Genomic DNA, 12,101 nt, shown 5'->3' on the forward strand with positions numbered 1-12,101 from the left:
CAAATATAAAAATTATATTCATTACAAAAAATTCATTTAGCTTTATTTTATATTTTGGTATGATATATAATATTTTAATACATAATCAAAAGTATCACTGTACTATGATACTAAGAAAAGATCCTGCCTTTAAAAATCAATTTACATAACTCAAAGAACATGTGATTTGCCAAACCATCTGTGAGCATGGAGGGTGAGTAATAACACATCCAGGATTGATTCCTTGCAGATTGGTTACCTCCTGAAATGCTCCCATAAACCAACTACAGTGGAGTGGTTAAACCAATCAATAGTAACCAACACAAAGCTTGCAGTTCACTCCCTGCTGGTGCTCGGAGAGAGATCTGTCCTTTCACAACCATGAAAAAGGCTGATCAAACCCTGAGAGTAGTTTGCAATAGAATGTAGCTGCAACTGGAATGCTTGAGGCCAGATCTTCTGATGATTTCAGACTCAGGACTAGTGGGTCCTTTTGACTATGAACACCAAGCTGACAGGTTCTGTGATGTCATATTGTTATTATATCCTGGACCTTGATGCCATAAAATGTTGGCTCAGTGCCTTGCTAGTCCTAGAGCTAAAAAGTCTTGCAGCTCAAAACTTATGCCTGGAATTGAACATCTGCATTACTTTAGAATGCAATTAAAAGCACAGGACATAAAATCTCCTGATACTATTCCATCTCTATTACTTTTCTCAATAATGCTACTCCAGCAGGTCTAGGTTGGGAAATACTGGGCCATTTGCCTCTGTTCTCAGGAAAAATATCATTTTGAATTTCCAAATCAATATTCTTTGTCATATGGACATTCTGCTAACTGTTTACTCTTCGGTGAAGGCACAGAGGCATGCACTTAACTGCCACAGGTGATGGGGAGTAGGAGTGTGTTCAGGTGCCTGGATGATTTCTCAGTGTTTACTGGGTGGTCTCAGTGGATACAGGTCATATGGAATGAATACTTTTCATGAAAAACTCACTATCAGAAAGGGAATACATGAAGCCTACAATGTGGGATGGTAAAATGCATGTTGTCGTTTATGTCCTAAAACCTTTTCTGGGAAAACTGCCAGGCTGCCTTGGATTCCTTGAAGTGTCTCTTTCAGGCAATGATATCATCACTAGTCTGTCAGAACACTGAGCAGCCATCTTGTACTGGACATGGCTGTGGGGTGACAGGGACTGACTTCAGTGTTTTCTAATTTGCTACTCTGTTTCTGATACAGCTCAAACTTCTGAAAATTCCACATATATACAGAATTCAGGACCTGGTTCTCAAAAATAAATTTATTGAGATACTAAGGTAGTTTAAGCTTTGGGCTAACTTCTAAGAGGCCATTGCATCTAGTTTTACGTTATAAACACTGTTTCCTCAAAAATGCTCTCAAATTTTCTAAGTGTCAGGCCCAAAAAGAATGTGGTTAAACAATTGCTACCAATGCAAATAAATATCATCAATGAATCCTATGATGACAATGAGCAAGCCAAGTCAATGTCTGTTCCACTCTACAGGACTGACACATTTTCCCCAGGCAGAGGAAGAGGCGTGGGAGCAATACTGTAGGCTCTGGTCAGCTTTCTCTTGAGCCCACAGTTCCGCTGTAGACAGAGCCTCATGTACACAATGGATTGGATAATGTGATTCGATTCTCTGGGCCATTCTTTCAAAGACTTTTGTTTGTCATGTCTACTTATCTTCAATTGTCTTGAATAAAAATAGCCTCAGTGAATAGCCTCACAATCCTTGAAGACTGTTGCATGAGGTTTAGAGGTTGTGATTTTGCATTGGGGTAGACTGAGAGAAAACTGACCCAAGGCTGATCTTCTGCAGGAACATTTCCCAGAAAATGTTTATTATTTTTATTCCTAATTTATTATGAGAGCTATTGTAGAAGTCTTTTGAGTTGATAAGGAAAGATCAGAAATGGTAGTCTTCTACTCAACAGAGGAACTCTGTTTTCTTGAAATTCCATTAACTGAATGAGACACATTTTTTATTTCTCTGGATGCATAATGGTGCTCTTGCATTATCAAAATGAAATACCTGAGACTGCGTAATTTACAAGAAAAGAAGTTTTGACTGATGGTTCTGCGGACTGTACAGGAAGCAGAATGCTGGCATCTGTTTTGAGGAGGCCTCCGAGAGCTTAGAATCATGGTGAAAGATGAAAGGGTGTTGGTGTCTCATACAGGGGAAGTGGAAGCAGGAGAGGGACAGTGAATAAGGAGGTGCCACACACAACCAGATCTGGTGCTGGTGAGAACTCATTCACTATTGTAAGGACAGCACCAGGCCATGGAGGATCTGACTGCATCACCCAAACATCTCCTATAAGGCCTCCCTTCCAACATTGGGCATTATGATTCAAAATGAGACTTGGTGGGTACATACGTTCCAGCTATATCAAAGCGTGAATAAAAATTCTCAATTTTAATTTATATTAACGTCTCCCCTTGTCAGTCTTGCAATGGTATTGTTGACTGGAATAAAAGAGAATAAATGGTACAAGACAGCAAACCTTCCCCAATACACTTTTGCTTGCTTGTCAGCTTCTATTTCAAATCATAGCCATTCTCATTGCTTTACCAGCCTAGAATTCTCTTTCACTACCCCTGAGACTTGATACATGATGCACAAACTGCAAAATTCAAAAAGACATCTTAATATGTATACTGTGAATTTCTCACCTACTTTATCTATTGGGCTTTGGCTACAGAAAATGGGTTGTATCTCTTATGTAAAGTGAAGGCAAGGATTTAATTAATCTTAAAGACTTTCCAGTCAAAATCCAATATCAAGAAAATATTTGGCATTAAGTATCATTTGGAGTAGGGATTTGATGTCTGGGAGAATAATATTTTATTAACATTTTCTTATTGTTGATAAACACTAGGCAGATAGCATTGTGTGAGTTAATATCAAAGTGTTTGATACAAAAGGGGGTCCGACTAACACTGATTTAGAAAGTGAGTTGGAATTACGTGTGCTTTGCTCACATTTTTCTGCATAGCAGGACCAAGTTAAACTGAATCATGGTCTGATGATGTTGCTTGTTTACTGCGTCCTCACAGGAGCACCTTTGAGAATTCGCCAGTTTAAGAAAGAAAGCTGTCAATCTATCCTGATTTGTAGGTCTCCTTGGGAAACGAACATTTATTTGTTGTTGAAATGCTCAAAAAACAAAGAATCCAGATGGTTGCTATCTGCACTGCACATCATTCCTTCCCTTCAGGCTTTTATCTGTAGTATATTACAACTACATTGTTTTCTCTCAGTTTATATTTTGCCATTTTTGGCTTAAATTGATAGAAATCTTAGCTTTATTCTTTTCCTTCCTTTTTTTTTGTGCATTTAGGACAACTGGGGATTAAAAGATACAAACCAACAGTGTATTAAGTAAACTGCCTTTGTAGCATAGCAGAAAGATTTTAAACAAGCTGAATATGAAGCATTACTATTTAAGCCTTATTTTAAAATAATATTTTATTCAATTCTTTATATATTTATACATATGTATAATTTAGATATACATTTAGATACATTTAAAAATCCAGTTTACTGAGATATACTTTACATTTAACAAAATGAACTGCATTAAGTATATATTTTGATGAGATCTGAAAAATTCATATACTTGTGTAATCACTAGAAAAAATAATATACACAATATTTCTGTTAACCTCAACTTTCTTTATGACACTTCCAAGTCAACTATACACATACCTGACCCTCAGAAACTATTGGACTGCTTTATGTCACTAAAGATTACTTTGTCATTTTTAGAGTTTCATATGGAATCATACTTTGTGTATCCTTTTGTGCCTAGAGTCTTTCTCTCAGTTGAAGGATTTTCAGCTTCATCTCTGTGTTACTATTTGATCAGTATTTCATTTACTTTTGTTGGTGAATAGTTGTCCAATGTAGTGATATGCCTTTTCTTGTTAAGGAACATTGGGGTGCTTTCAGTGTTTACCCATGATGTTAGAAAGCTGCTATAAAGATTTGTGTGGAAATATATTTACATTCGTCTTGCATAAATACCCAGGAGTGACACTGCTGTGTTAAGTATAGGTTTTAATTTACAAGAAACTGCCAAACTGTTTCTAAAATGATTGCACCATTTTCTATTTATCAGCAATATAAGAGAGTCCACTTTTAAGCCCTATTTTAAAATAAATCTCTATATTTAAATATAATGCACATGTAGAAAAGTGTACAGCTCTTCAGAAGTCTCCTTTGGGTCTCACTATAGTCATTACAACTCAGTGGTCATCATTATTTTGACTTCTATGACCTTAGAATAGTTTCTCTTAAATAAAAGGTAATGTAAATAGAATCATACCTGCAGAATGCTTTCTTGTCTATTGCGTTTGGTACTGTGTTTTGAGATTCTAACATACATGTTGCATACAGTTAAGGTTTATTTTTTCATTGCTGTGTAATATTTCATTGCAGGAACACAATAAAAGCTTTCAACAATATTCTATTGATGATAGAGATTTTTTTGGTTTTTAAATTTGTAATAAAACAAATAATGCTGCTGTATACACCCCAGAGAATGTTGTTTGGTGCATATATGTGCATATTTTTATTATTTTAAATTAGCAGACACCAAAAAGTAGAACAGTGGGTTCTAGAACAAGTGTCTATTTGACTTTAGTAGATAACCACCAATTTCTTACAATGATTATACCAATTTACAAAGTCAAAAGTAGCCTATGATAGTTCAGTCTATACTATATATCTGCTATCATTTGATACTACCAATTTTATTTTATATAAGTTTAGCTGTTCTGATCTATAGCCGTATTATTTTGTGGTTTTAATTTTGTCCAATTGTATACATTATTTTCATTGATTGAATTCTTGTTGAATATCTTCTTTGTAAATGGTCTTTGCTCACTGATTCATCGAGTTTTCTGTTTTTAGCTTATTGATATTTAGAAGTTCTTTACATATTTTGGGTACCAGTGCTTATTGAATAAATACATTATAAATATATTTTTTCTTTTTCCTTCATTTTAGCTCCTTCAGTGGTTTATTTTGATAAAGAGAAGTTCATAATTTTAATGAGATCCTATTTATTGACCTCTTGTCTTTACTGCTCTTTGAATTATAATTGGGAAATATGTACCAATCCTAAAGTCAGGAGGATATTCTTCAATGCAATATTTTAGACACATTGTTGCTTTGTCATTTACAATTAAATTTTAAATCTATTTGAAATTGACATTATGTATGATGTAAGATTAAAGGCAAAGTTATTATCTGCACAGTGGTATCAGTTCACCTAGCACTGTGTATCAATATAATAATCCCATATTTATTCTTATAATTATATTACTTTGTTGTTAAGCAGGTGAAAAAATGCATAAATATTTATGTTTTGAGACTCATTTATATTTCATTTATGTATCTATTATTTAAATATTACTATACATTTTAAATTACTATAGCTTTGTAGTAAGTTATGATATATGAAATGGTAAATCTTTCATGGTGTTCTACTTCTTTAAGACTGCATTGAATATTCCAAACACTTTGAATTTCCATGTAAATTTTAAATCATCTTGTAAATAGCCACCAAAAACATGCAGAATTTCTGTTTACTGCAATTTTCTTGAAATTATTATTTAGGAAGAATTAAGCTTTTAATATATTAAGACTAACAATGATAAATGGCTAATTTTCTAATCAATAAAGCCATCTTTAATTTTTAAAAATAATTTAAAATTTTTGACATATTCTGACTAGGCATGGTGGTTCATGCCTCTAAATCCCAGCATTTTGAGAGGCCAAGGCTGGAGGATTGCTTGAGTCCAGGAGTTTGAGACCAGCCTGGGCAACATGGCAAATCCATGTCCCTACAAAAAATACAAAAATTAGCTGGGTATGCTGGTGCATGCCTTTAGTCCCAGCTACTCAGGAGTCTGAGGTGGGACAACTGCTTGAACCCTAGAGGTAAAGGCTGCAATGAGCTGTAATTGCACCACTATACTGCAGCTGAGGCAACAGAGAGATACTCTGTACCCGTGCTACCCCCAAAATTGACATATTGAGTGGAGTGTTTACTAAACGTTTTCTTAGATTGAATCACAAGTAGTGGCTTTGTGTATACATTTAATTTGCTATATTTTTGGTGTAATTATATACAGATTTGAGTTTTATATTGACAGTAAATCCAGCAGGTTTGGTTAATTTACTTAATAATTACAAGTAATATTATTACTTTCTATTTAAACAATGTTGCCATCTTTAAATTTTACGTAGTACTGTGTAGACACACATACACATGAATTTACATGTACACACACAGAAACACACATATAAACAAATGTCTACTGTCCAGGTTAGGCTCTCTAGCACACATTTAATACAAACAGTAAAGGTAGATAGTCTGACTTATTTTCAGATATAGAAGAAAAATTTTCACTATTTCACAGTCACGAGGTTAACTGCAGGTTTTTGTAGACAAATTATACCAGGGTAATGAAATGTTAGTCTACTTCTAGTTTTCTATTTACAGAACTTATTTATAACATCACAGACATTGTTACTCTTGTAAACAATAATAATTTTAGTTTTCTCGCATATTTACAATTTCCCAAACTCTTCATGTTTTCATAATAACATTAGAATCTGGGAACATTTTTATCGTGCCTGAGAGTTTTTTTGAAGTATTTTCTTGGTCTGAATCTGCCCATCAAAAAATTTATTAATTTATAATCATCTGAAAACTTTTGCCTCCATTTCTGAAGATTATTTCTGCTGCATATAAAAATGTAGTTTCATCTAGTGTTTTGGTCATGTCATATTTTTGTCTTCTGACTCCCATAATTATTGATGAGAAGTCATTTGTCCATCCTATTGTTGCTACCCTGAAAGACATACATTTTTCCTTCAATTGCTTCACAGATTTTTATTTTTACCTTTCATTTTCAGCTATTTTAACAGATTATTTGTTGGTGTGATTTTCTTGATATACGTCTTCCTTTGAGTGCACTGATAATTTTGAATCTTGGGTTTACTGTCTTTCACTGGTTTTGAAAAATTTTTAGTCAGTAGCTCTTCGACGACCCATTTACTTTCTCCTTTCCTTCTGTCTTATGATTACATGGATGTTAGGTAGATATTTTGGCGCTGTATCTTATGTTTATTTTATTCCTTACTACAAGTACTTTTTCTCTTTTAGTTTGGATCAATAATATTCTATTCCAATGTTAATGATTTGTAGCTAAACTCAAAAATGAGTTCTTAGTTTGAATTACTGCATTTTCTGTTCTAGAATATTGATTTTCTTTGCAGATTCTAATATACTGGTGAAATTCTTGATCTTGTTATTGACTTCCTTAAAAACAATTATTTTAATCCTTTCAAAGTTTATACTATTCTCATCAAGTGGTCATATATATATGTACCTCGCATTGGAACTGGTGGGACCTTATTGACTCCCTTGTATTCAATAAAATATGATGAAAATAGCGCTATATAGAAGTTGAAGCTACATTAGAATGGTGATAGAGTTTCCACCTATCTTTTGGGATAACAGCTTATCTTTAGGCCTTCAATCGCCATAGATTATACCATGTATCCTAAGACCACCATGCTCCCAAGGATGCCAAGTTAAGCCACATAGAAATACAATACATTGTGAGCCCTAAGACAGGGTTCAGAGGAGGGACAAGAGGCAAAAGAGATGCCTAGAGCCAAGAAAAAAAAAAGAGGAAAAAAATATTTATTGTTACAGTCTTGCAAGTGAAGACTTTCTATTAAAAAAAAATGTGCTTTTGAGTTTTGTACTGTAGGTGTCTCCAAAAGACACTCCTCTCAAGGCCTTGGAAGTGCCACATCTGCACTTTCATGACCCTAAGCAGGAAGGCCTCCTTGACTTTTGTGTTCTAAGCACCTCTAGAGTTTTGTGTCACTCTAGGCCAAGTTCTCTGAGTTTACATGGAGAGAGATACTCAGCTATCCCGGAGCTTCTACAGCCCACAAGTGAAGCTTCCTCAACAGTTTGACCACAGCTATGTGAAAGGCCTTTTGCCAGAAATGTCCAACCAATCCCTACACCAGTTGTTGATGCAACTTATTATCAAGAAACAGTCTTGATAATAAAATATTTGTTGTTGTAGACCACCAAATTTTTAAATTACCTGCTATGTAATAGTTGAAACTAAAACAGTGCTATTATTGTATACATGTTATACAATAATATACATGTTATACATGGAATGTGAAAACTTTCAGGGTCTGCAGATCATATTTCCTTCCTCCAGAGAAGGTTTAATTTTTTTGGAAGGCAGATCAACTTATTAAAAGAGTAATGAAGGTGATCTGAAGTTTAATTTTAAGTGGGTTTATTCTGGTTCGCAAGTAGTTTAAGGTTCTTTCTTTCTGTGGTTTTAATTGTAAAAATGAAGTGTTTTCTCTTTCTTGTAACATTCTAAGTTACATTTGTGTGTGTGTGTGTGTGTGTGTGTGTGTGTGTGTGTGTGTGTGTGTGTTCTTGGGTTGGTGAGATGGCCAAAGCTTAGGCTTCTTGTTTAACATTTTAGCAGTATGTTTCTGCTGTGTTTCTTTCCTTTTGAAACAGAGCATTTCAAAATCACCAAATAACTTTGAGGACAAACCTAGGCAGAATGTCCAATTCACTCTTCTAATAATCCAATTTGTCTAGCACTTTGTCAAGTCCTGTCTTCTTAGTGCATGTACATTTTAATTTTTGCTTTCCATGCCAGCAAGGCTGCCAGCAACTCTGGACCACAATTCAGCTGAACTTCAAGGCCTCAGCAGATAATGGGAAAAGCCTGGGGAAAAAGTAACAGTTAATGTGAATCTCACAAAAATGAGTTTCCATCATTTCTTGGATCTCAATTTCTTTCTTCATTCCATGTCTTAGCTGCTGTATTTGCTTAGCAATGAAACTAAAGAGGTAGTTTTATACCTCATTCAACATTATACTTTTTGGTGAGTTATAGACAGAGGTCTTTCCAAGCTCTTTTGCAGTTTGACACATGGGAAATATATTTCTGTTTCTGCGTATGGATCTACTCTGATACTTTCTATTATATTTTAATTCAAATATAGATATTTTTGAATATTCACTATGTAACTTTCGATTTTATAGCATTGGACAAAATACATTTCCTTTCTTTAAGGACCCTAAACTCCAGGGATTGTTTTGGGTCATATTGATAAGGAACTCGAATCCCATGTGGAGTAATATATATTAAAAGAAAAAGATTTATAATAGTTTTGACATTCTTGATGCTATATGTCTTTTGATTTTACTGCCTGGTCTAAGAGCCATCTTCTTCAGATATTGCAAATATTAAAATCCTATATTCGTCTGTTTCGTAACCTGTGTCTGAGTGAGGCAACCATGCTGCCATCTGTTATATTTCTTGGATGATGGCTGTTGCCCTCATTAAAGGTTATTGCGAGTCTCCAAGGGCTAAAATCTCTGCCTTTGAGCCATTTTCCAACAAAATAAAAATGGCTTGCATTTCCTCTTGTCACTGCACAAGCTGTATTGTAAAGATTACCTCAATTATAGCATCACTTATGTTATCTTAAGCAGAATTGATTTTGTTTTCATGTTGTGGGAATGAAAGTTGGCTCAGTAAAAGCTTCTCTAAGTACCATGTTGCTATATTTCATGTACCTGAATCTTCACATCATGCTGATTTTGCATAATAATAGTGACATTATTTGGTATTTATTCTGGATATTTAGACAGAAAAGCATTTTGAGATACAATCTGCCATATGTGTACTAGAGGAAGAGGCATTCTTTAGAGTTCATTATCAGAAAATTAAAACAGGGTAGTTCTTTCAATTTAGCATTAAGACACTAGTGTCAATTATCTTCTGTTATTCTGGCCAAAGACAGTAATTTTTACAGGAGAACAGAATAAATCTTGTCACTCAGCTTTTATGCTCTGCTAGATAATGTGAGAGGCACATTATCTGTGTTTGAGAATTTTCAATTCATCATTCTATTTTTTCACAAAGGTACAGCTAAAGTATTTTTAACTTGCTGAAAGCCAAGTGTCAAATTCTAAATACCTTTAGAATCTAATAACACGACCATGCACCATCACTATCAGCCTCAGTTCTGGATTTTTCTGTTCAGATATTTCTGAATTTGTCTGAATTGAGTGTAGGCATTTTTTTCATCAATTTTTGTAAAAAGAAAATGGCACTTAATCAAAAGTAGGAAGAAACAGAAAGTAAGTCATAGCATAATAACTATGGGACAAAACTGAGATCCAAGAAAACTGGGTTCTATTTTTGTTACTGTAATTTGAGGTATGATCATGGAGAGTAAATTGATTTGGCATATTTTCACTTATAATGCAGGTAGAATATATTTCATAAGCTTTAAGTTTACTTTCTGTCAACCGTGTGAGAATTTTATGACAGCTAGCATAGTCCTGGCCACATACATGTAAGCCATCCCAGAAAAAAAAAAAAACACTTAGTAATCCTATTATTTATTAATTCAGCGTCAGAAAGTACATATTTTTTCCAAAATGCTTGAACAGTTTTTTAAAATAATTTTTATATATTTATAAATTGTTATTTTCTTTTACTAGACTTAATGTCGTTAAACTCTTTATATTCAGGTCTATATCCTGACCCTTCTATAATTTGTATTACTTGTCTCTAAGTCTGTATAATACTCTGAATTATCTAAGATGTCACTATCTCTCAACTTCCTTCTATCTTTGGCAAATTCCATCTTGCACTAGAGAATAATCGGTAATTGATACAGGTTATCATCTGTGAAAATGTAGGTAAATCTAATGTTTAGAAAACAAAATCCAAGCTTCAAACCACCTACATACTAGCCATCAAATATATATGTCACAGAGGCTGATGAGAAGTATCTAATTTTAGAAGAGGTAGAAAGAAGAATAAAATGAATGAAAACCATGTAATAAGAATATTATTCTATTTTTTACAAAAAACTAAACATTATGTAGAATTGATATTGTAGCAACTAATGTACAGCTGATGTTGTACATAAGTGGGATATTTTTGGTCAGTATGATAAACCTAAGTGCCGTAAATGTTTTTTGACTATGAATTACACTAGTAATTCAAGACATTTTCATGTACATTTTGAGAAATCTGAAAATATTTATGGAAAATTTCTGCATTAGGTTATTGCATGTGAGTACATATTAAACATATTATCAGACCTGTAATGTGCTATTCTTTCTGTTCAACAAGAAAGAATCCTGAAAAAGACAGAGATAGCAAATAGAACCATTTTGAAAATAAGTGATGTGACAGAATTTTTAAAAATATTTATGTTGTTCTACTAATAGTGAAACTACTATTGAGTAAAAAGCACCACCCATGTTCTAATCATTGATGAAGCACACGCTCTCTGTCTCTACTGAAGATGCTGACTTACAATTGTCCCTCACAAATCACATAGTCAAACATCCACGTACACTTTTCCCTACCACCAAACTTGGCAAAAATTACTTCATCATTTTCTCCTAACAGTACTCATATGCTAATCATCCACTAACTCTTCAGATTTTCTTATTTTAAATCTGCATTTCTTATGTACATGATATATAATGTTGCTTATTAATTTATGTATTAAAAATTAGGTTCCTTACTGGTAATATTTGCACCAACCTTATGGAGTTTAATTAAGGATCTAATGTGAGACATTCAAAATTCTAATTATAATACCTCCTTTTTCTCTTTTCTTTTAGATCAACTAATGCTGTTGAATATAATGTTGATTACTGAAAGCTTGCCCTTTTAGTATCTTTTGTGTGAAGCACATGCTTCGTATAATAACCATTTCCCAATTTTGAAATATTGCTTTCCAATATTTTGCTGTTCCAAATAATGCTTTATTGAACATGCTCACATGCATATGCTTACGTATTTGTCTTATTTAAACTTTAATAGTCATTTTCAAATTGTTCTCTAAAATGATTATAACAAGTTAAATTCTTATCAAAAGTACAATTGTCTTTCCCAGCACTAAACATTTCAATCTTTTAAAATTATCTTCTAATCAACAAAAATGAAATATCATTAGTGTTTTTATATTTTATTATTTTAAAAGATA

Source organism: Callithrix jacchus, chromosome 3 (assembly GCF_049354715.1).
Source record: "Callithrix jacchus isolate 240 chromosome 3, calJac240_pri, whole genome shotgun sequence".
Lineage (NCBI taxonomy): Eukaryota > Metazoa > Chordata > Mammalia > Primates > Cebidae > Callithrix > Callithrix jacchus.